The sequence below is a fragment of the Camelus ferus genome, chromosome 12 (assembly GCF_009834535.1).
Source record: "Camelus ferus isolate YT-003-E chromosome 12, BCGSAC_Cfer_1.0, whole genome shotgun sequence".
Classification (NCBI taxonomy): Eukaryota; Metazoa; Chordata; class Mammalia; order Artiodactyla; family Camelidae; genus Camelus; species Camelus ferus.
In genome coordinates, this window is record NC_045707.1 from 28,232,401 (window position 1) to 28,256,230 (window position 23,830).

Here is a 23,830-nt window from a genome sequence, read left to right on the forward strand (position 1 = left end):
TGGAATTCAGCATTTCTTATCCTGGTGATACCTGTCTAGGGATGATGGGGAAGTCTAATATCCAGTGATTCCAAGGTGGGCTGCTCTGTAACCACTCTCTCTCATTCTTCCACCCTTACAATCAAATATTTTAGGACTTATTGTTTCCTGGGTCATATATCCATTAAAGTATTTATTTCCATATATTGACATCATGGACTTTTTTTTTTTTTTTACTCCTGATACCCCCACTGAACTAAAAGTATCTAAGTTTGGACTTGTATCTGCCCATTGCCCACCCTAGCACTATGCCTGGTCAAATCTGAGCCATGAGTAATTTTGGTTCTGGGAAAACAGAAGATGTCATTTGTGTCCTCAAAGGACTTCTCTGGTTGAGGGGCAGGGAAATGAGGACAAACCGCCAGAGCGCACTGTGGCAAACACGTAGTTAGAGGAAACACAGGACCAAGGGAGAGATGGTCCCAGCCAGCAGGCAGGCTTATTGGCTCATCACAGGTTTCCAGGTGACTTTATAAAAAATAAACACACAAATAGTGAAAAGGTAGCCAGGATACAAATTTAGAAGAGGAAAAAAAGCCTTCAAGAGCATTTTAGGGAGAAGCATATGTTTTAAGGGTGTGACATATGTTGACCATGTAAATGATATAACTAAACTTTTTTTTTTAATTCTGGCAAACTTTTACCTCGAATGACATTACAGAGGAATTTGGGATTAGCAGTTGCTTTTGCCTGTCCTTACCTACTGCCCCTCTGACCTAATGTTCCATGATTTTAACTATCACTTGAGCAACGAACGGATTTCAAGCCAAACTTGGCATTCTCAACCAGTAAAATCCACCCCCTTCCTTTTCAACCCACACCCAGACTCTCCTCTTGGTGTGAGATCAGCCAGGATGTTATGGTAGAGAAAGTTACCGGAAACACAGGGAGAGGCAAGAGCCAGGCTGCCGGCCACGATGAGCTGCCCCCGCGTCCTCCCACACAGTCTCCACTTTTTGGGTTCTCTTCCTCCACTGTTTTCCTCCATCATCTGTTTCAAAGAACCCTTCTAAGTAAGCATGAAAAGCCAGCTTGATCAGCTTTTTAGTTTCTATATAACTTAAAGGGAACTCAAAGAACATCCCATTCAACTTCTCACTTTGCAGAATGAGAGCTGGGGCCCCAATGTATTAAATGTCCTTCCCAGCATCACAGAGCCAGAGTTTCCAACTCCACTAAAGTAAGTTGCCTTTCTAGCCACGTCCCAGGAAATAAAGAGAAGGAGATACACAGTCTTTCCTACAAAGCACTGTCAACAAGGATTACAGGAATGCGACGGTTGTTAAAACATTACCTGTTCTACCTATTTGATTACAGATGGCCTGAGAACATCTCAAACGTACCCAAATTCAAGGCAACAGACTTTCTAAAGCAGGTTAAGACTTCTAATGCAGGTGAAGGAGTGAAGCTAGAAATGCATGATCTGTACACATAGAATACACTACACATTCCGGTGTCTTTCATAACAGGAAAAAACATCCATCGACTATTTTGTGTAGAAATTAGTTCTTCACAAAAATCCACCTTAAAAATAAGGCAAATCCATGTTTTTCTGCAGGAGTAAAATTCTTACCTTCCAAAGAGATGTGATGATGTTGATTAAAATTTTGTCAGTAGAAGATGATGGATGAATCCTGAAAGACACAAATAATGCTTTAGTAACACACCAGTGACATTGCTCAACTGCTATAAAATAGACAGTCTCTTCTTTACCAGCAGAAAGGAAATTGGTTTATATAATAGTAATTGTATAATTAGGGGGAACTACAATAATGTTTGACTCTCCTGCCTTAATAACTGTGTTATGATAGAAACAAAATACTATTTATGTTATCCCCTCATTGAAGCCAATAAAAATTATAAGGCAGCTGATTTTATTTATGGATGTCTATTTATTACAGATTTCTTTTAGATTTAGCTCCCACAAAAATGACATTTTGGCCATGAATATGGATGATTGGATAATTTAATACCATACTCTCTCAGCCAAATTAAATGAAACCATATTGGACTTTTATCTTCCACCCAAGTAATTCTTCTTTAACTGTTTTTCTCCAAGCATCCTTGATCTGTTCTGACTTGCTCCTTGTCTGGCTCTCTGCTAGTGACCACAGTCATCCAGCACGACACTGTGCAGAACATTTAGGAGTCAGTCTTGCAGATAAGTTAAGTCCCATGCTGGGAAGTGGGGCTGAAGGATAATGAGCTACAGCGCAGATGGTTTGGAACAGCAGGGCTGGGGGAGGAAGGGGAAAGTTAAAAGGAGTCCCTTACTGACCAGGGCTCAGAGCTGGACTGGGCTGGCGGAAGTAGACTCCCGGGTCTGAGAATGGATGGAATAGCATTATTTGACAAGCAGGCCCTTTTCTGCCCATGCACAGCGAGGCCTGGGTGTTAGGATGACCCCCAAGTAGAGAGCCCTGGCACTTCTCAAGACCGAAGTGGTCACGATCGTCCATGACTGTTGGTGGGAGTTTGCTGAGATGTGACAAGTAATGAGATGAGCGAAATTCCATACTATTTCCCATCTGGGAATCAATTTTTGAGATGGACAAATGGATGTAAATAAGGGACATATGAAAAACAAATGAATGATCCAGAGAACAAAGAGTAATAATAATACTGCTAAATAGAAAGAATGTTGACTTCATGGACCAATAAATTGGGATTTTAAAGTTCCTGCCCAGGAAACATGGCTACTTTTTATCCCCCCTTAAGAGATGACTGAAGTATCCAGGTCAAACTTAGGACATCTTTTGGTCTTTTTTCCTTTTGTCTAGAACATGCTGTTTTTCTAAGTTTTCTTCTTACGTCTTCACAATGTTAAAATGAAAGCCTGGCTCTTTTTCTGTTTGGTGCAGCTTAAAATAAGAATAACAGTTGCCTGAGGACAAAGAAACAACTACACTACTTTATATCATGCAAGGTGGTTAACACGGTGCTGAGTGTTTAATTGGCTATTTCCCATATCCCGAATGTCTCATTCCCAAGAAGTAATGAAATACCTTATCTTAAAAAAATTACTTTATATCTTATCACTCCAAGATAGTATTTATACATTAGTGCTTTTATTCAAAGGGGTGACTAATGGAAAATGCCTAGCACGATGGCTGGTGGAGGGTGGGAGCTAAGCATGGAGAAATTATGGAGCACAGAGCATTGGGAGAAACTTTTTGAATGCTGGAAGGGAGGTTTTTGCCCCGTCCATGGCTCCTAATGCCAGACCTGGTGTGGGACAGCAAGACAGTATATTTGACTTGAACGATATGTTTGCCAGCAAATAGGTTATTTCACATCAAAAGATACAACAGTCCTGAAGCCATAACCCTAAATAATGTTTTGTCAGTATCAGTCAGGGTACATTAAGAATATAGGAAGTTTTCTCCATAAAAAAGAACTCTCACAGTCACAGAATGAATCCCATTTCCTCTCTACATGAAAGCATTTTCAAGTTATTGTGAGTTTTTACGTTACCCCACCCCAGTTCAAGAACACTGGAGTTGCAGAATATCACGGCTTTTCCTCCTACAGGATAACAATCATATGAGGAGGGAAAATAACTATTTTTGCTAACTGGACACAGTTTTATATGAGCCTATATTTGTACGTGTTATTAACTTCTAAATACTGAGATGGTTTTGAACATAAAAGACATTGAAATACTAAATAGTTGTCCAGCGTATGTTGTCTCCTCAATATTATCTTCTTTACTTTTTCTTGATGCCTTATATCTGCTTGAATTACTTTGAAATAACTGTGACTCTGGTCAACAAAATACATGGAGTTAGATACTTTGTAGTCCACTGTAGGTAATGCCAACTTCTGCTATTCAAGGACAAAAATAATTTTCAGAAACTTTTAAAAGCCTAGTGGTTCCCAGGACTGTATTCCTACACCATCAAGTATCCATCAGCACTAGGAAATATCCAGAAAAAAACTAGTGCTTTTGTTATCACTTCCTTTCTCTATTCCTGCCTAGTCCCTGATGGACATGAGAAATGCAGAGAAATGACAAAAATAAAAAGGAGGAGAGATCAGGAGGAGAGTGGCTAACTTTGATAAGCCACAACCAGCTTCTGACCCAGCTCAGAAGGTCATGTCAAGGAGCTAAGCTTATTGGGATCCTAATAGTCTTTATAGTCCTAGTGTTTATTGTTTGGCACAGAAGAAATTTTCACTAAATGTTTGATTATTTGATAAATTAGCTAATGATTCCATGATCTATTAATCTATAATTTATCTCTTATTGAAATAGTCTCTTTCCTGGCACTGGATTGTTTCCAGTTCTCATATTTATTTGCCTGGATTCTTCCCAGCCTATCTCCAATTATTAGCCCATCACTTATTTTTCTCCTTTGCAAATGAGTCACCATCTAGCCATCAGGCCCTCTTACCTTTTCACTCTTTCTCTCTCTAGGAGCTTTGGACAATACCCATACTGTTGCTTACCCGTATGTAGATGACTCACAAATGCATCTCTTTAGCCCAGATCTCCTTGAGTTCTAGCCATATATCCAACAGTTTACCCTTGACATCTTCATTTGGATGCCTAAAGGATCCATAGTCCTGATCGCCCCATCCCACCCCAACCAAACACAGTCTTTTCCCAGGGCCCCTACCTCAGTAAATGACGCCACTACCCATGCATCATCCTTGACGATGTCCACAGCTTCATCTCCATATTCAATGTCTTGAAACTACTCATTCTTTTTCTCTATCTCTTCTAGCACCACCGAGCCCAAGCTGCCATCATCCTTCACCTTCACTACTAACTACTTTGTCGTTACTACATCCACTGACATACCAAGAAAACTCAAGATTAAGTGGGGCTGTTTCCTACAGTCCAAGGCCACAGCCATCACTCCACATCCCCGGACATCAGGGGTATCAGGAAGCACCCTCCACATGCGTGGCCCCCAGCATCTACACCAATACCTTAGACCAACATGCACGTACACATTAACAGCCACAAGACATCACACTGGCCAACTCTGGAAGGTTCAATATTTAGTGTTTATTTATCTTTCTGTTAACCTCCCCCACCAGTCTTGCAAACTTCCTAATACATACTTTTATCACAAGGTCTGGACCTATAATTGCCTTATCTGATTTGAGTACTCACTCAAGGTGAATGCCGAGGGGCACCAGGGCCCAGATCCGAACTGATTTAGTCAGAGGTAGTTGAGTATCACAGATTTGGCATCTTTACTTTCACCTTTTCAGAACAGGCCTACAACAACGGAATTCATCTGGCTAATTTATACGTTGCAATATTTTGGAAGACAAGCTGGTGTGATGGACTTCAGGCTGCAAATATCAGGGTCTAAGGCCAGCCCCACCCCTTGCTGGCTGGCTAATCCAGGGAAGGACAATCCTGTACTGTTCCATGCATTGAAACTCCTTAACCTTAAAGGATTATGTGGAGTTTAAGTAACACAACATAGGAGGACACTCTGCCTTTAGACTTTCAAGCATTGGCTTTGGAGTTTGAAAAACCTAGCTCCAAGGCCAGGTCTATCACTGACACGAGTTAGGAAAGTTTCTCAGTCTTCTCTGGACCCCAGTTTCATCATCTGTATTTTACCTGTCACCCAGGGTTGTCCAAAGGATCAAATTAGTTCAGGGACAAGTGCTTGGGACAGTGACTGGCACCAGGTGAGATCAAGGAACACCTGCAATGGCGAAAAGAAACTAGAAGAAACTGAGCCCCGTGCTGAGCAGGTCCATGACCAGGAAGTGGTGAGAGGGATGTGGGGTGGGTCGCTGGCAGCCAAGTCCCAAAGCAGAGATAGAAGAGAAGAGGGAAATGAGAAGTCAGAGTTACTGAGAGCCAGAAATCTATCACCAGTTGGTAAAAACTAAGAAGCGATAATGAAGAAAACACCCAAAGTAAAGGAAATGAGGGGCAACAACAGTGCCCAAGAGCATATTGGAGACAATAGCTTCCTGATCATTTTCAGTTTCTGAATAATTCATCTTTGTGAGATTTCTTGGCATTATTTCAACAACAAAAAGAAAGCTTGTTATGAGTAACTAGAAAGTGAGGGAAAGTGACAAAACCACCTCTGCCAGGAGACCACGGTCAACATCAGCAGTGGTAAGTCATGTTGATGGTGTGTAACTTTGATACGATGTGGTCAACTTTACGTCTGCACTCTTCCTCCCCCAAAGCATATAACACCAATCAAACCTCAATGGAGGGACAGCCTGCAGAATACCTGACCAGTACTCCTGAGAACTGTCAAGATCTTCCGAAACAAGGAAAGTCTGTGAAACTGTCCCAGCTAGGATGAGCCCAAGAAGACACACTGGCTAAATTTAATATGTCTCCTGGCTAGGATCCTGGAATAGAAAAAGGACGTGGCTTAAAAACTAAGGAAGACTGAATAAACCATACAGCTTAGGTCACAAAAATGTATCAATATTGATTTTTTTATTGTAACAAAGAAACTGTACAATATGTGAACAGTAAGCGAAACTGGGTGTTGAGTTTAAGGAAACACTGTACTGGCTTCACAATTTTTCTGTCTAACGTGTTCTAAAATAAAAATCTCATTTAAAAAAAGAGAAAAAGCCTCTTTTGTTGGCGAGCTAGACTGAGATAAGGTCTGACCCTGCAACCAAACCGCCCTCGGCTAGATCAGGTCAAATCCCGGCTCTGGCACTAACTGGCTGTGTGACCTTGAATAGTTTTCTTAAAATCACCAAACTTCTTCCCTCCTCTATAAAATGGACAGAGTACATTTAAAGCTTGCTGAAAGAATTAAATGTCTCAATATGTGAAGAGAATAAGCACTTACTAAATACAACATTATTTTTACTCTCATCATCAACATCATTACTATTATTTAAAGGTACATTATGTAGAACATGGCAGGTACTCAACAAATACTATTTCCTTGATCCATTCTCCCTGTGTTTTGGTTTCTTATGACACATACCTAGAGTAGAAATAGATTTCAAATGTCTATACAAACTCCCTTTATTAACACAAGCAAAGTATACACGATTGACCAAACAAAATGTCATCATAAAATATGACAATGTTTCCACAGAGTCTGGCCCTCTATTCCACCACTGAATTAGGAGAATTTTCAAAGGGGAAATGTGCCATCAAGCCCACACATGGAATTTGAACAAAAATAGAACACATTCTGATGATTTTTTTTAAAAGCCAACTTTCTAACAGAGATCATTAATGTGGTCTTTGTATTATTCAGGAGGGTATAAGCATAGAAAAGGAGAAAAGTAATATTTCATAGTCTTTTTACGGTTTTCATAAGGAAACCATATTTCCTTATAAGCACAGAACATAACATAGTTAGCTCATTTTGGATAATCTCTATTAATCATATCACACACAAATATACACAATGAACAAAAGAGAAAATTTTTTCCAAGTTTGAAAAGTACCTGTTCCCTCCTCTTAACTCTGCTGTTCAAAATGTTCAGCTTCTCTTTGGTTTCTTTTATATCAGCAGACAATGTTTTTCAGGCTTTGCCCCTGCCCTGGCCCTATCAATTCAAATGTAATTCAGTTTCACTTAAGTGCACAAACATTTGGAGGATACAGAATATGTACTTGGCACAATGCTAGACCTTGTGAGGACACAAAGGGGAAAAGACATGATCCCTGTCTTCAAGCAGCTTATTATACAGCAGAGGAAATGACACATGATGGTAATTATTGTATGTGCCTGACTAGCATCTGATGAAGGCTATAAAGGACGCTTAATCAAAGTGACATCAGAATGCCAAGGAAAGGGAAGCCATTGCCAACCAGCGGGATCAAGAAATTCATGAGTAAGTGTTGTCCCTGAAAAATGAGGAGTATTTTGGCTCCTGGAAAAGAAGTTGGAGGGTCCAAAAAAAAGAACTCAAAAAGCATGTTCCATGAAGGATGTTCATGGAGCCAGTAAAGTGGAGTTCATAATCCAGTTTAACTTTAACTAAGTAGTTAAATTCCACACCTATCCTAGCTCAATTTTGTCGAGTTCACCAGACATGATTCTTTATTATCTGTCATTATAACTGGGTGATTGATGCTCAGTACTCAACTTTGCCCTAATTCCTGGAGAAACTTTCTTTCTGGGTCTCTCCAGCCTTTTATAGAAGAGACATGTGATGTCACTGTTATTCCATTTGCCAGGTTCAGGCTTTGTTTGTGTGAACAACTCAACATGACTCAGAAATCTGACTTTTAAAGAACTCAGTGCTATTGTGAAACAGGCAGCACGTGCTCACCAGAGTTACCTAATTTAACATGACACTTACAAAGTGAAAAATGTAAAAAGAGCCGTCTTCACAAACACAGAACTTGGGAAAACTGCCCTGTCATTCTTGCCATCAACTGTCCTAACGGATTCCAGTTCATATATAATCTCCAACCTTTTAGAGTTGTACAATGTTGCAGTCAACCATTATGTGACTTAAGGAAAATGTGCTTAAATCTCCCTGAACTTCAGTTTTTCATGGGTAAAGCAGAAGTCTGAGATGGCCACATGGGATCAGAAAATTAATGGATCAGAGCTCTAGAATCTGCTGAGCAGTATGCTCATCTGAGGTCATGTGTCCTGAGACCTTAGCTAGTTCTCAAATTTCCCCAAACCACTTAGTAAGACATGGGTGGTGAAATGGCTCACTTAGGAGGTAAGTGACTCTGTGAGGCAGCGCTGTGGTCTTCAGGGTGGTCTTGGAAGGGACAGTCATGGCTGAGAATGCCTATAGTCCAGAGTGTATCCTAAAGACTCCCTGTCATGTCTATCTTGTCCTATTAGCTCCTTGGATTAGAAATCGTCTTCCCTAGATGGTGACCAAAGTCTAACCTGGGATCACTAAGAAAAATCCTATTGTATTTGTATAACTGTATTTCAGGGGATTGGATCACATGGGCCATGATATGCCCAAATATTAGACAATTCACTCAAATATCTGTATAATTACATTCAAAGCATGCAGCATAGGAGGGGGAACAAAGAGGCGAGACTGAGTCTGGTAGGAACGCAAGCTTCCTCTGCCTGAGTTGGGAATAGTTTCCTGGAGAAGGCAGGATGTTCTTTAATAGCCACTGGGACTCCATCTGCACCTGGTGTGTCTGGTTAAACCCAAGCTGGCCAGTACTTGAAGTCAGAGAGACTCAAGTGGCCTGAAACACAGGAATTCTAGGCATCAAGGGCTTGACATATTCCATCGCACCTAGAATCAGCTGTCCATGTCTTGTTCCTCTACTGAAGGGCAAGCTGCCTAAAGGCAAGGACCTTGATGTTACTGAAACCTTCACGGGTCCCAGGACAGTGCCCGCTATCTGGCACTTAGTAGGTGGCAGGTGTCAATGAATTGAAGGAATCCATATCATAGCTCCAGAGATGGTGTGGTTTGAAATCAAAGAGTTGCTATTCATTGATCCTGCTAGGAAGGCTGGACTCCCTTCCCAGGCATGACCCTGGGGAAGGAGAAACCTTGTAGATGGGGAAGAAAAGACTAGAAATGAAGTCTTCCTGTTCCTCCAAGGTGCAAAAGCGCCTGAAGAGAAAGCAGAAAGGTGAGCAGACATGCTGGGCTCCTCAAATTCTGCACACAGCGTGGGCTCTTTCCCTCACCCCATTCCCATCTCATCCCACCAGGGAAGTCTGGAGTATGGAGTTAAGTAACGATGCTCAGGTGGATTCCACTCACGCTGACTGGGTAAGCAGTAGCTTTTGTAGTATTGTTGAAAATATTTGCTGTTCTTCCCCACACGAGAATTCTATTTCCCCTTCCCGCTGAGGCGGGTTGGCTGGGTAGCTGGCTTTGGCAATGGCGCGCAAGTGGAGGGAAGGCTCTCCTCTGAGCCAAAGTTTTACGAGCCAGCCTGTGATTCAACATCGGCTCTTCTCCCTCTGCCATGAGACCTGGGACATTACAGATAGAAAATGCTCATCAGCCTGGGTTCCAAATTAAACAGGACATGGAAAAGAGCTCAGACTGGCCAATACACATGGTGTGAAAAAGAAAATAACTCTTTTTTTCTTATAAGCCACCAAAATTGGAGGGTTGTCTGTTTCTGCATCATAACAGCCTATCGCTGTCAATACAAGTTCACTTCATTGTGGGGAACGGGACCAGGTGTTAGAACACAAAGGTTAATGGCAGGGACCATCATCTTTAAGAGATTCTAATCGAGTGATGGAGACATATACTCAGCAAAGTATTACACGAATCAGATTTGTGAGGAAAGTCTCATAGAATCTCTCCTGATAAACTACCTCAAGGGAAAGCCGCACAGGGACATGCATGCAGCTGATCAGGTAACACAGTCACCGTGTCCAAAAAGTGGCATTTAGAGATTATGGCATCCAGGGGCTTCTAGAGGATATTTATCATTCACAGAAATAGAGATGCCCGGAAGAGTTTGGGTTTACATCATTTGTCCTAGTGGCATTCTGAACAGTATTTTCTTTTTAAAAAAATTTTTTTAAATTTTTTAATTGAAATATGGCCACTTACAATATATTAATTTATAATGTAAAGCATAGTGATTAAGTTATACATATATATATATATTCCTTTTCATATTCTATTTCATTATAGGCCATTACAGGTATTGAACATAGTTCCCCGTGCTACACAGTAGGAGTTTGCTGTTCATCTATTTCACACATAGTAGTTGGTTTCTGCAAATCTTGATCACCCCATTTATCCCAGGTATTTATGCATTTTCTTTTAATGCATCAAAGTATCCCAGTTTAGATCATAAATTATATGATCACCTTAACATGAACGTGACTAGAGCTTATTGGTGGTTAATGGTCTAAGGATGACTTACTGGACAGGCCATGCCTCTCAGACAGGCATGTGCACTGCACAAGCCAAGTGTACCAGACGGGCCCTGCCAAATGACGAAATAAAGTGTCAGATTGTCTGCCACCCTTACAGATCCCTGCCAAGAAAGCAGCCATGGGTCTCTTTCAGTAAAATACTCCTAAGCCTTTGCACTGAGACCCTAGCTGGCCGTGCTACTCCAGCCACAGTTGATGAAACCTGAGAAGACGCAGTCAGAGTTGACCACGGACAGCCCGGAACAAGGGAGAGCAACACATGGGAGGCGACACGTTTTAGAACTGACTTGTTCATTCGTTCAAAAAATATTTACTGAGCACCTATTCTGTGCCAGGTCACCCACACTGGACAGTGACAAGCTAGCCCCACCAAAGGCTTTCTTGGGAAGCAGGACAGCGAGACACATGGGAGGAAGAACGCAGCACCGGGAGCCATGGGCTCCCTGTCTGAGGAGGTCACAAGAGGGCACTCGGGCTGCCGCTAATCCAGAACCCAGAGGGCTGCCATCCTAGGGCTCCTTACTCCACACCGAACCTCCCAGTCACGGAAGTGCTGGGGCCCTCACAGCCTACCCTGTGGCTGCTGAGATGGTTTAACCTACCTCCTGACTCCCACATGCATCCTTAAAACCAACCTGGGGTTGCCAAACTTAGCAAATAAAAATACAAGATGTCAGTTACATTTGAATTTCAGATATGCAAGGACTACTTTTCAAATATCAGCAGGTCCATGCCCTGTCTGGGACATACGTACACTAAAAGATTATTATCTGAAATTCAAATGTAACTGGGTATCCCAGATTTTGTCTGGCAACCTCACCCCTGTTGCATCAGCCGAGACGTGCAGGACGGGAGGGCGGAGCACAGGGAGGGGGGTTGGCGTAATATCGGTAGCTCAGGGATTTTACAGCCAGTCAGCCCTAGGGCTGGTTCCACCGTCTCCACCCACAGAACTGCCAATGTGAAAAATCCCCCACATCGAACTCCACCTGCAGAATCTGGGCCCTCTCTTGCCTCTTGAGCTTTCTGACACTCGGTTTTGTCAACAGGAACGTGGGAAAAATAATAACTTGTAGGGTTGTTAAAAGATGTCAGGTCACTCACTCACTCAATCAACAAATATCTACCAAACACTTTCTATGTGCCAGGTTCCCCGTTAAGTGATCAAGACATACTTGGCCTTTCCCTCCAAGAACTCACCATCCAGTGACAGATACAGGAGGGAAGAAACGATGACATACGTTGCAACAAGAGCGGGGATTGCTGTACAGAACATCACAAGCCCAGGGCCTGCCTGGCTCAGGCGTTCCATGAACATGCTGACTGATGTTACTAGTTTCTAGGGACAGAGCTCTGGGGTCTCCTTCTGAGAGCATAAGGACCGCTCTGGTTTTCAGCCTTGGAGTGAGGTTCCCCCTCTGGCAAGTGTCCCCGACATCCCGGGCTGCCTTTCCAGACCTCCACCTTTGATGCTCTGTCCACTTCCCCTGCCAGGACCTCTGGCTGCCTCCCTCCAGGCCTCCCTGATGCCGACCTCCCACCCTGATGGTTGGCCCTGCCCCAGTGGTTCCATTAATCTGACTTCCAGGCATCAGGCATCCGCAGTAGAGCTTGTCCAAGTGAGAATGACTCCCACTGTTCCTTTTCACTCAGGCAAAAAAAAAAAAAAAAAATGTGTGTGTGTGTGTGTGTGTGTGTCATTAAAGCAATTCCTTTTTTTAGCAAGACCCGGTGAGTGCAGGCAATCGCTGTGTGACGAGCCTAGTGTTGATGGTAAAGATTTGTAAGAGTGTCAGAGATGGAAATAAAACACAATCCAGGTTTTTCCAGCCAGGAAGTGGGTCTGTTCATGGAGCTACCCCCTTAATTCCCCCTTCAACTTTCTAGTCTCCGGGTTGGCTCGAGCGATGTCAAACCTGCGCCTGCAGTGTGGGCAGCTTGCGAGTGGGAGTGTCAGTGCACATCTATTTCGGTGGCGAGTTCAGTACAGGCTGAATTTAAAATATGAAAAACAAAAGTGAGGCTCATGACTATGCTGCCAAAAGGTTGGGGGAGGCGGGGGGACGGATGAAACACAGGACTTCTACAGAAGCACCGTCGCCCTCCTCCCAACTGCCACTTATTACAAACGTGTCTCTATTCCAGCCCCTCACATGAGGTGCCAAGCTGAAAAAGAGGCAAATCGTTGTGAGGCTTTACTGTGCCGGCTTTGAGTAGCCAGGTCTGGTCCTGCCAACCCTTCCATCCTCTCGCCAAATGTAAAGTTGCAACACAGAGGAAATTGTCTTTTGCTGAGTAGTGGAATGGCCAAGTCCCTACAAACTAGGGCTTACTGTTTGCTTGGGGTCCAAATGGAAAAGAGAGGGGGGACCTGTGGCTGCCTTTCAGGCTCACACAGATTCTCTAACACACCAAGCAGGGGAGGGATGGGGGCATGACCTGGGGGCAGTTGTGTGGGGTTTTTTTTTAAACCTAACTGTCCAGAAGTCTCTCCACCAATAGCTGGAGTCTAACATTAGTAAGACTGAAATGACCCAGTTTTAAAAGTAGCGTTTCTAATGTTCGGCGGTCTTGTTCTATGGCAGTTGGAGTTCTTCATGCTGCACGACGGGATGCTAAGATAGCCTCTCGCGTGCCCCGATTGGAGTAAAACGAACGGAAAGGCTGCTCTGTGGGAATGCTGTGCACCTGGCCTGCTCCCTCCAGGTAATTTTGCACACAGATGTTGGCTGGGCCTCCACAGTGACCTGAGAGCAGAAAGAGCATCTAACAGACACCACGACTGGTTTGAGGAGCATGAAGAAAACAGGGCATTCCTACTTACAGTGAACAAGGAGCTTATGATAAAACACTCCTGTGAACTCAGGGGGCGGGGGAGGGGAGGGAGACGTAGGAACTAGCTCCCTTTTATTCCCTGAGGTCTACCCTTGGCCTTTTGCAGCATCTTCTGTCTGGAACAACCTTCTGACCTCGTGAGTCTTCATTGTTTGAACAGTGATTTGCGGTGCACAGTTGCTGGCTAATTTCCCTTTCTCTTTAAATTCCTGTGTCTGGTTTTTTGGCATTTTTACCTTTCCATTTCTTCCTCATGGAATGAGCTGCAAACAGAAATGGAAAAAGTGCTCGCCTACAGATGAACTCTTTCACAATTCTAGCCTTTGCAGCACAACTCTTGTTTCCAATGTGAATTCATCACTGGAGTGGAAGAGATGTCTAAACTCCTCTAACCAATGTATCATTTATTCACAGTGTCTGTCATTTTTCAGTATAACTTCTCAGTTATATAATGACTAGAAATTTCCAGAACTGAAAGTGTATTTTCACATATCTGGTTTTTTTTTTTTTATGAGGGGGAGGAAATTAGTTTTATTCATTTATTTCTGTTTGGAGGAGGTGCTGGGGATTGAACCCAGGACCCCATGCATGCTAAGCATGCACTCTACCACTTGAGCTATACCCTCCCCCCCTGAAAATGTATTTTCAAACTTGCACCCAAACATGTACCTGTAGGCCATGTAATTTTAATTCATTAATTAACCCAATCAACACAATGTTTATTAAAAACAGTGTGCCAGATCCAAAACTAGGTGGTATAAGTTCAACAAAGACCAAGCTAAGCACAATCCCTGTCTTCAAGGACTCAGAATTCGTTCTTCCATGTTCTCTATTTCACAGGTATTTACTGAGTCTCACAATCTACTAGACCCATTGCCAAGCCTGAGGATATAAGATAATTTACTGGTCCTCATAGTATCTCTGTATTCTTAATTTTTCCTCAGTGCTAATGGTTTATTTTACACAAAATTTTGGTTCTACTACTGAAAAACAATTCGGATTGCAATTATCAGAAGTCCAAGGCAGTATCTTTCAAAAATTCCAAACTCGATTAATTTTCAGCAATTTTGTTTCAGCCAATTAAACCCAAATCACATTTGTCTTGTTTGAGCCAGTTCATTAAAACTGAAGTATTTGCTGTTTGCACGCTCTTTGGTAAACACAGCCAGAAGGAATAAGCATTTATTAGAGTTTCATTTTCCAGAAGGTTCTGCTTTCCCTGCTCTGCTAATTCTAGTCTTAGAATTTGGCTATAAAATATACATTTGTATGTCCATCCTAATGTGTTTTTTAAATTAAACTTTTATTATGACAATGAAAAGAAATTCATTTTAAATGCACAAAATCAACTTCTAATTCTTATCCAAGATGGAACAGGAGTCTGAATACCCTCCCACTTGAAATGCTCTCTCCTGAGCTCCCAGCTGCTCCTGGCCGCTTCCTCCCCAAGTGGGTTTTGTGTGGTGCACCCAGGAGGCTTGGCCTGTGAGACATGCTGGAGTTCCTGCAGGTCTTGAACAGAGACTACAGAGGGACAGCGGCCATCTCAGCTCTGCAGACCCACACACTCCTGGAGCCCAGGCTTCTCCAGCCTTTCTATCTGTCCCAGAGTTTCACCCAGCAGCCAAAGAGGGTTGTCTCCTACACATAGGGCCCCCGGAATGGGACACCCAGTCTGTGGCTCGACCCACTCACTCCCAAGGGCAAGTGTCACCTGTGCAATCTCCCTTTTCCTCTTAGTTCCCTCCCAGGGACACAGGTCCTGAACCGACACTCTTTTTCCCATTCTATCCACTTAATGTGTGTAACTTTCTTACAGCCTAAGTCCTTCTGCCAGTTTCCAGTTAGTTTCCTGTGAGAATGTTCCACATGTAGATGTATTTTTAATATTTTGTGGGGGGGGGGAGGTGAGCTCCACATTCTCTCACTCTGTCATCTTGATCTCCCCAACATAATAAAAATCTTAATAGCAATCAGAAAGAAAAGACAGATAACCTATAAAGGAACAATAGTTAATGTAGCAGCATACTTCTCACCAACCATAACAGAAGCCAGAAGATAATGAAAAGAGTTTTTTAAAAATGCCAGTGGAAAAATAACTATTATAACCAGGAAAAAATGGTACACTCAACTCGGTAATTGCGGCAATTTCAATAAAGGGACTAGCTACAAAGGTAAGGGTGGGGTTTAGAAAAAGCATCAAAGGATGTTATGGTACCACAGGCTTAGGCTTAATAACAGCTGGAAATGATACAACTCTTAAACCTGAAAAAATAAGAAGGAGCAACAATTGGAACTCATAGAAAGTTGGTGGGAAACGCCGACTAATGGTAGCTTTGGCCTTTGGTCAAAGGAAGCAATCATACTATAAGAACCCATCAGAGAATAGTAGAGGAAATAAATACCCCATTCTCCTTCTCCTCCCTCCAGTGGGAGACTCCAGTGCCAGAGCCGCCCATTGCTTTAATCAATCCAAAGTCAAAGAGACGTTGATTCAGTTTCTATAGATCAGCTTCTTGGGCCATGAGAAGGATGTAGAAGGGTGGAGAATGAGTCTAGTTTGGGCAAAAGAATAGTATCTAGCACGGCTGTCATCCCAAAAGCTGTACAAAGGGAATTTTCAAATCTGGGGTCAAAATAAAGATTTTTCCAGACAAAGATGGAGAGATTTGAATATACCAGATACCTGAAATAGCTGGTAAGGATATATGTACTTCAAAATGAAGAAAAAAAGTCCAAAAGAAAATGATACGTTAAAGACAAATTAGTAAGCAATAAAATCTATAAACTTTTAGTAAACCTGTACAAAAATAGGTTGTTAATATAATAATAGTAATATTATTAATAATATTAATGGAAGAGGGGTAAAAATAATGCCAAAGAATTATTTGGGACGTAAAAGGAAATGATGGTTAATGATACAAGATTAAAGTACCTGTATTGAATAGAAAAAAAGATAGAGATGTCGATTAATTTTTTACTTAACCCTTGATGTTAAAAAATTTAATACTAACTACAAAAAGAATAGAAATAGAATGTTTAACTTCCAGATAAGTAAAGAGAAATCAGGGAATTGTGAAAATGTCATCCATCCAGCAAAAAGCAGAAAAATGGGAAGGAAAAAAAAAAAAAAAGCACAGTAAAGAGAAAACATAGAATAAAATAGTAAAAAAAAAAAAATTCAAATATAAAAATAGGGAAGATGATTATAAATGTGTGAGAAGATAATTTACATGAAAATGATGTAATCTTTCTGGAGAAAAGACAACGTGCGTCCTGCTGTGGCTCCTTAGCATCTCTCCAAACACTTTGGCAACAATCTATACACGAGGCTCTGGCTGGCTCTGAATTGTACAGAATTCTTTTGACTGTAAGTTACAGAAATCCAACTCAAACTTGCTGAGGCAGAAAAGGGAAGTGAGATTATTATTTGCTCACATATGTAGCACAGCAGAGTGAGAAGTCACTGGCACTGGAGACTCAAAGCACCCCTCGAAGGTCTTCTTTATTTCCAGGGTGCCCTGACTCACTCCTCCTTGAAGAGTTCAGCACTTCTTTCTCAGGGTTCTCATACAACTACGTGCATAGAGCCATTTAATAGAAGTTACTCGGTTGTACAATTGTTCATTTACATGTCTGTGCCACTGTCCCAGTTACCCAATCCTTTGGGAACAAATACTGTGTTCTCTTCATCTTCATATCCTTGTCCCCAGCCCAGCTCCCCCTACCACAGAGTAGTCAGCTAATAAAGGCTTAATTTAAAAAAAAAAAAGAATGGATGTCTCAGATGGTTCTTACTTCTCTACATGTTCTATTTCCCCTATGAGAATGTCAGTTTCTCTCTCCTTTTTTTTTTTTTTTTTTTTTTTTTGAGTGGGAGGGGATTAGGTTTGTTTGTTTGTTTTAAATGGAGGTACTGGGGATTGAGCACAGGAACTCTTGCATACTAAGCACCTGCTCTACCACCGAGCTATATCCTCCCTCTTTTTAATATTTTTTGTTCTTTTTGTACATTTTATTTTTACTGAAACTGTAGTTGAATTACAGTGTTAGCTTCCAGTGTACAGCAAAGTGGTTCAGTTATACAAATAGGTACATTTTTTTTTTCAGATTCTTTTCCATTACAGCTCACTGTAAGAAATTGAATACAGTTCCTTGTGCTTTGCAGTAGGTCCTTGTTTATCTGTTTTATATCTAGTAACGCATACCTGCTAATCCCAAACTGTCAGCTTCTTGAGGTGGTCTCATTCCATCCCTATCTACATTCAATTCTAGTGCTTTACATACAGAAGGTAGACAAGATGTATTGGGTAATTGAGCGAAGGAGTAAAAAGGACTTCCTTCCTTCTTTCTAAATACAACAGACCCATACAAATGAAATGCTATAATGTGTATGTTTGGCTTTAAATTTTCTTTTTTTTTTTTTTCTAGTTCAGTTACTTAATTATTTTTGTATTTTTATTGAAGTATAGTCCGTTTACAGTGTTGTGTCAATTTCTGGTGTACAGCACAAAACTTCAGTCATATAGGAACACACATATATTCGTTTTCATATTCTTTTTTTACCATAGGTTACTACCAGATATTGAATACAGTTCCCTGTGCCGTACAGTAAAATGTATTTCTCAAGTTATTGCAAGTGAGCTTTGTACCAAACACTGTGGTCAGGAAGTGCTGACTCAGCTGAATCAGGACTGGGCGGAGCCGCGCACTCCTCCTACACCCCAGATCCAAGGCTCTCCTACAAATAGGAGCTCACCCTCCACCACAGGCTTTTTCCACCACAGCTCAGTGCTTCCTCAGTATTCTCTCCAAAGAGGCTTTCAGGCTGCATTAGTAATGTTTAATATCACCACCTCAATCAACAAAAGCGTATTACCCATTTGCTCTAATACTACTCAAAAGGGTATATTGACTGAACTTGACATTTAAGCAGAACCTTAATTTGTAGAATTAGCAACAGAAAAGAATAAAAAGCCATCAATTAGTAGAAATGTAGGTAATGGTAGGAAAGATTAACAGAGGCACAGGTTGGATAGGACATAAAATGAATGCGGGCAAGGCAAAACTTGTCTGTTTCTGCAAATTCTCACCCTCCCTGTTCCTCCACCTTCCTAATAGACGTTAAAAGCACTTAATTAAAACCCGTGAAGAAATTACAGCAAGGGAAAAATGGACTGCACCAGATGTAATTAGCATTGCAAGTGCCTTAGAAAGCCTGCCTAGAATAGTCTTTTCCAAGCTTGTCAAGTTTCAGAGCTCACAAATCGCATCACGCGGCTCTGCTGAGTTCCTGGTCGCCCGTCCCCCCTTAACTGTCCTTCCTAGCCTCCTGAAAACGCATGTATTTCCATATGCTTATTGCGTCTCTCATAAAATGCATTGCCTCTGTATGAAAAATGTATGAGACACATCATATTGTGCAAAGCAATGTCTCCAAATTGGCCAATTATATTTTGTGCAAGTTCAGAATTGTTTCTGATGTTCCTCATCCACAGGGCGCTCCTGGCTGTGAGAACGGGGTTCTGCAGTTAAAACAGGGGACTTGATAGTTTAATTGTGCCTAATGAAAGAAAAAGGTGTTTAAAAATAACATGGAGAGTGATGCCAGTGTTTTTTAAAGGTCCTCTTTGGTATCTACAAATTACATAACCCCTTTGAGAAAGAGGGAAGTGTGTAATTTTTGAACTGTTTAAGTTGGTAGCTGTTCTCTCTGCTCTGTCTTTCCAAGATAGGAGGTAAACCCCACCCCTGCGCCCCACCCCATCCAATATTTCCATTCCATCTTATCAGATGCTATATTTATCCCTTAGGTGTCTGTTCCTCTCTTCTGACCCATCCCGCTGTCTGGTTTCCATATGTTAATCTCAGCCATCCCCTTCTCCGTGGACCTACTTCCTGTGTGTGTCTTTTTTTCTGTCTTCTTCTATTACTGAAATATGCATTCCCTATTAACTCTTTCCCTTCTGAGGTTTGCACCAAATTGCCTTCATTCGATTTTTATCTTGTCTTTCATTTATTTCTTGTCATAAATCTTCTAGTTTTGCCAACTGTTTTCTGAGTCATCCCACATTTCAGATGCTATCACTGAATTGCACACCTATATGTTGTTGACCTTAATGTTTTGTAAAAACCCTCTGCTGACAAAAGAGAATTGTCATGATCTTTGCATGAAGATATTCTCCTAACACTCGTGCTGTTAATATATTAGATGTCCTTTCACTCGTCCCACTGAAACCCCACCAAGAGAAATCTGTGTGAACTTCAGCAATAAATACCTTTGTTAAACATACAGAACTCTTAGTTATCCCCTTGCAGCAATGGTTACTAAGATAAATTACAACTCTCCTTTCTGAGGAATCCTTGAAAATAGAAGACCTTCTCTCACTCCATTCACAGGGATAACTTCCTTCTCTCTTCAGAGTATTTACAATCTGAGCCACTCAAAAACTAATTACATACTGCCTTATACCATTATCTGATTATTTCCTGGATGTATAGCTTTTCTCTGTAGTTAAATTATAAGCTCTTTGGCACGATGGTTTTGTCTCCACTTATGTCACCTTGTAGTTAGTTATCTGCAAATATTCTCATTAATCAAACACATTCATGATGATGATTGTTTAATAAATACTGTCCTAATTAAAGAAAAGCCATGGAATAGAGACAAAAATCTCTCAAGTTTCCTTCCAGTTTGATATTCCTGCCTCCTTGTTCCTTCATGAATTTCCCCCAAAATCACCTGCCAGTATACTCTGCTGGTTTCCTCTGTTCCTTAGGTCTCAGTTTCCTTCTCACAGGGTTTTGTGATAAATCTTCAGTAGAAATAGGAGTCAATAAGCTTAGAAAACAAACCTATAGTTACCCAAGGGGAAAGGGGAGAGGGATAAATTAGGGATTTGAGATTAACAGATACACACTACTGTACATAAAATAGGTAAACAACAAGAACCTACTGTGTAGCACAGAGAACTATATTCAATTTCTCGTAATAACCTATAATGGAAAAGAATCTGAAAAGAATACATATTCACATGTATGTGTATAACTGAACCAGTGTGCTGAACATCTGAAACTAACACAACATTGTAAATCAACAATACTTCAATAAAAAAGAAAAAGAAAAAAAAAAAGAAATGAGTCAAGCTCAGATGCCAGGCAGTCTCCCTGTGAGAGCCATTTTTCATAAAAATGGTTCTACTCACACTGAAATATTTGGAATTAAAAAGTCTAGTCAATTCTATGGTTTGATGTTTTAAGACAAGTGTTTTTCAAAACATGTTTGGCAAGAAGTCAACGGTACACATAAAATTTCCTATGGCACAATGTTTGGAAAAGCTGACTGAAACAATGTTAAAGGAGGGTCTTTACTACAGGGTTGACCAGAATCTTTTACGTGACAATTATTGTAGAAAATCTCAAAGAGGCAACACAGTATGTAGAGTTTACTCAACTACAGAAAATGTTTCTCAGCAGAATGGTCCCCAAAACACATTTTGAGAAGTGTTACAAGACTGAATGAATGAATAAAATAATTTTTGAATGAATTAGTTAATTGGCATTCATTCTTTTCTACTGGGAAGTATGTGTCTGGACAGCACATGTTGTAACCAAGCTTCACTCCCACTTAGAACTCACCAGGCCCCTTAAATTGATTTCATTCTTTAGAATCCCTCTTTTGTACCTATTAACCTGTCATACCTATTGGGCATAAAAATACATAACAAGCACTGGGAGGAAAATCAATATTTCATAAGTACTTTAATGGTATTGAGCACATTTTGTATTTCTTTCTTATCTCTATTCTCAAGATAGACCTTGGCAATCAGTTCTGTACCTAGAAAGATAATCAGGATGGTGAGGGGAAAAGGGCCAGGTCATCTGATGAAAACTTAAAAGGTAACGGGGTTGCATAGCTATCTTCAAAACCCAAAATGGATAAGGCTTATTCTGTTTCACTGCAAAAAACTGAACTACAGTGGATGAATGTAATAGAGAGATAATTAAGTTCAGCATAAAAAAAAGAATCTACAGCCCCACAGCTGTCCAAAAATTGAATACCGTTTCTAATGATTACCTTTTGACAAGTCTATTGAATAGATCCCTATTTTAGGAAAGCACTGATATTCTGCATCTAAAAAGGAATAGAAAACTATTCATGTCAATAATGACTACATGCTCAATATCACTAATTATCCGAGAAATGCAAATCAAAACTACAATGAGGTATCACCTCACACAGGTCAGAATGGCCATCATTCAAAAGTCCACAAATGATAAATGCTGGAGAAGGTATGGAGAAACGGGAACCCTCCTACACTGTTGGTGGAAATGTAGTTTGGTGCAGCCATTATGGAAAACAGTATGCAGATTTCTCAAAAGACTAAAAATAGATTTACCATATGATCCAGCAATCCCACTCCTGGGCATATATCCAGAGGAAACTCTAATTCAAAAAGATACATACACCCAATGTTCATAGCCGTACTATATACAATAGCCAAGACATGGAAGCAACCTAAATGTCCACCAACAGATGACTGGATAAAGAAGCTGTGAGAGACAGACAGACAGACAGACAGACTACTCGGCCATAAAAAATAATAAAATAATGCCACGTTCAGCAACACAGATGGACCTGGAGATTGTTATACTAAGTGAAGTAGACCAGGAAGAGAAAGAAGAGTACCATATGATATCACTTATATGTGGAATCTTTAAAAAATGATACAAATGAACTTGTTTACAAAACAGAGACAGACTCACAGGCATAGAAAACAAATTTATGGTTACCAGGGGAAAGAAGGTATGTAGGAATAAATTGGGAATTTGGAATTTGCAGATACTAACTACTATATATAAAATAAACAACAAGGTTCTACTCTATAGCAGAGGGAACTATTTTTAATACCCTGTAATGGCCTATAATGGAAAAATAGTATGAATAAGAATATATATATATACACACACACACACACACACACACACACACATATACAGTTATATAAATTAATCACCATGCTGTACACCAGAATGTAACACAACATTGTAAACTGACTAGACTTCAATAAAAAAATAAATTAAAAAAAATAATGACTGCATTACCAATCGTACATGATATGTTTTACCCAAAAATAAAGATTTACTTAAAGAAGTAAATTAGTTATAATTTATAAATATAGCAAAGCAAATTTCATATAGCATGGGCTCAACAATTGGGGCTGTTCTTAGATTGCTAGCTTTTTGAACTAATTGTCCCATTATAATTCCTGCAAACACTACTCTTACTTGTTGAAATTGCTTTTATCTGATGGACTTCTAGGTTCATTAAAACTTTAAAATCCTATTGGTTCTCTGTCTCCTATCTCCCTATTTGCAGGGCAAGCATTTCCCCTGAGAAGTCTCTGGCAAAGTTAATATTCAAGACATGAATCTTGATTTTATACGGCTCCTTTGCCTCTGTAGAAATTTCCTTCCTGCCCTACGTGCCTATTCTCCATCCTCCTCTTTGCTCACAGCTCCTCATCGTCACACTCTTCCTCACCCAGTGTCAGTTCTGAGTGAACGAACTACCACAGGATCAGGAATTAAAATGAAAAACCAAAACCATCAACAAAGAGTGAAAGAGACTAACCAGCCTCCATGTTGGCACATGTCTCACGTTGGGCTCATCTTAAGTCAAACACTGACCAGTGACAGATGAATGCAATAGATCATCAGCACGAAGATCCGATAACTTATAGAATCAGCATCATTACTTCAGTTCTGCCTCAATCATACACGTCTCAAAACAAATTCAAATGGGAGGAAGCCATTTAATTTTTAACCTGTATTGAACTCCTTACATTCCAGACCCTGCTCTGAGCACTTTACATTTATTACACAAAGTATTTTAAACCGCCCTGATTTTAAACCAAAATTACTCTATAATTATTGATGTATAGTTTATCACTTTAGTTAATGTCTTATTTATCACAAGCTTATCCATACATTTTGCATAGAACACATGAAAATATGTGTAAATTTTGCAACTAAATTAAAATAACTCATTATTAAAGATTGAAACTGGGCTCACTGTATATACAATTACCAAGCAATAGGGTAAGCCTCATTACTATTCCATTTCATATCTATTTTAA

General features: G+C 40.6%; 1 long non-coding RNA gene across 1 annotated transcript in view; it reads right to left on the bottom strand.

Moving 5' to 3' along the window:
- Positions 1-1,610: 1,610 nt before the first annotated feature.
- Positions 1,611-23,830, bottom strand: part of LOC116667646 — a 219,128-nt gene continuing 196,908 nt past the window's right edge. Inside the window, exon 3 of the long non-coding RNA XR_004324578.1 lies at positions 1,611-1,673. This is a non-coding gene — a long non-coding RNA (uncharacterized LOC116667646). The remainder of the gene's footprint in view (positions 1,674-23,830) is intronic.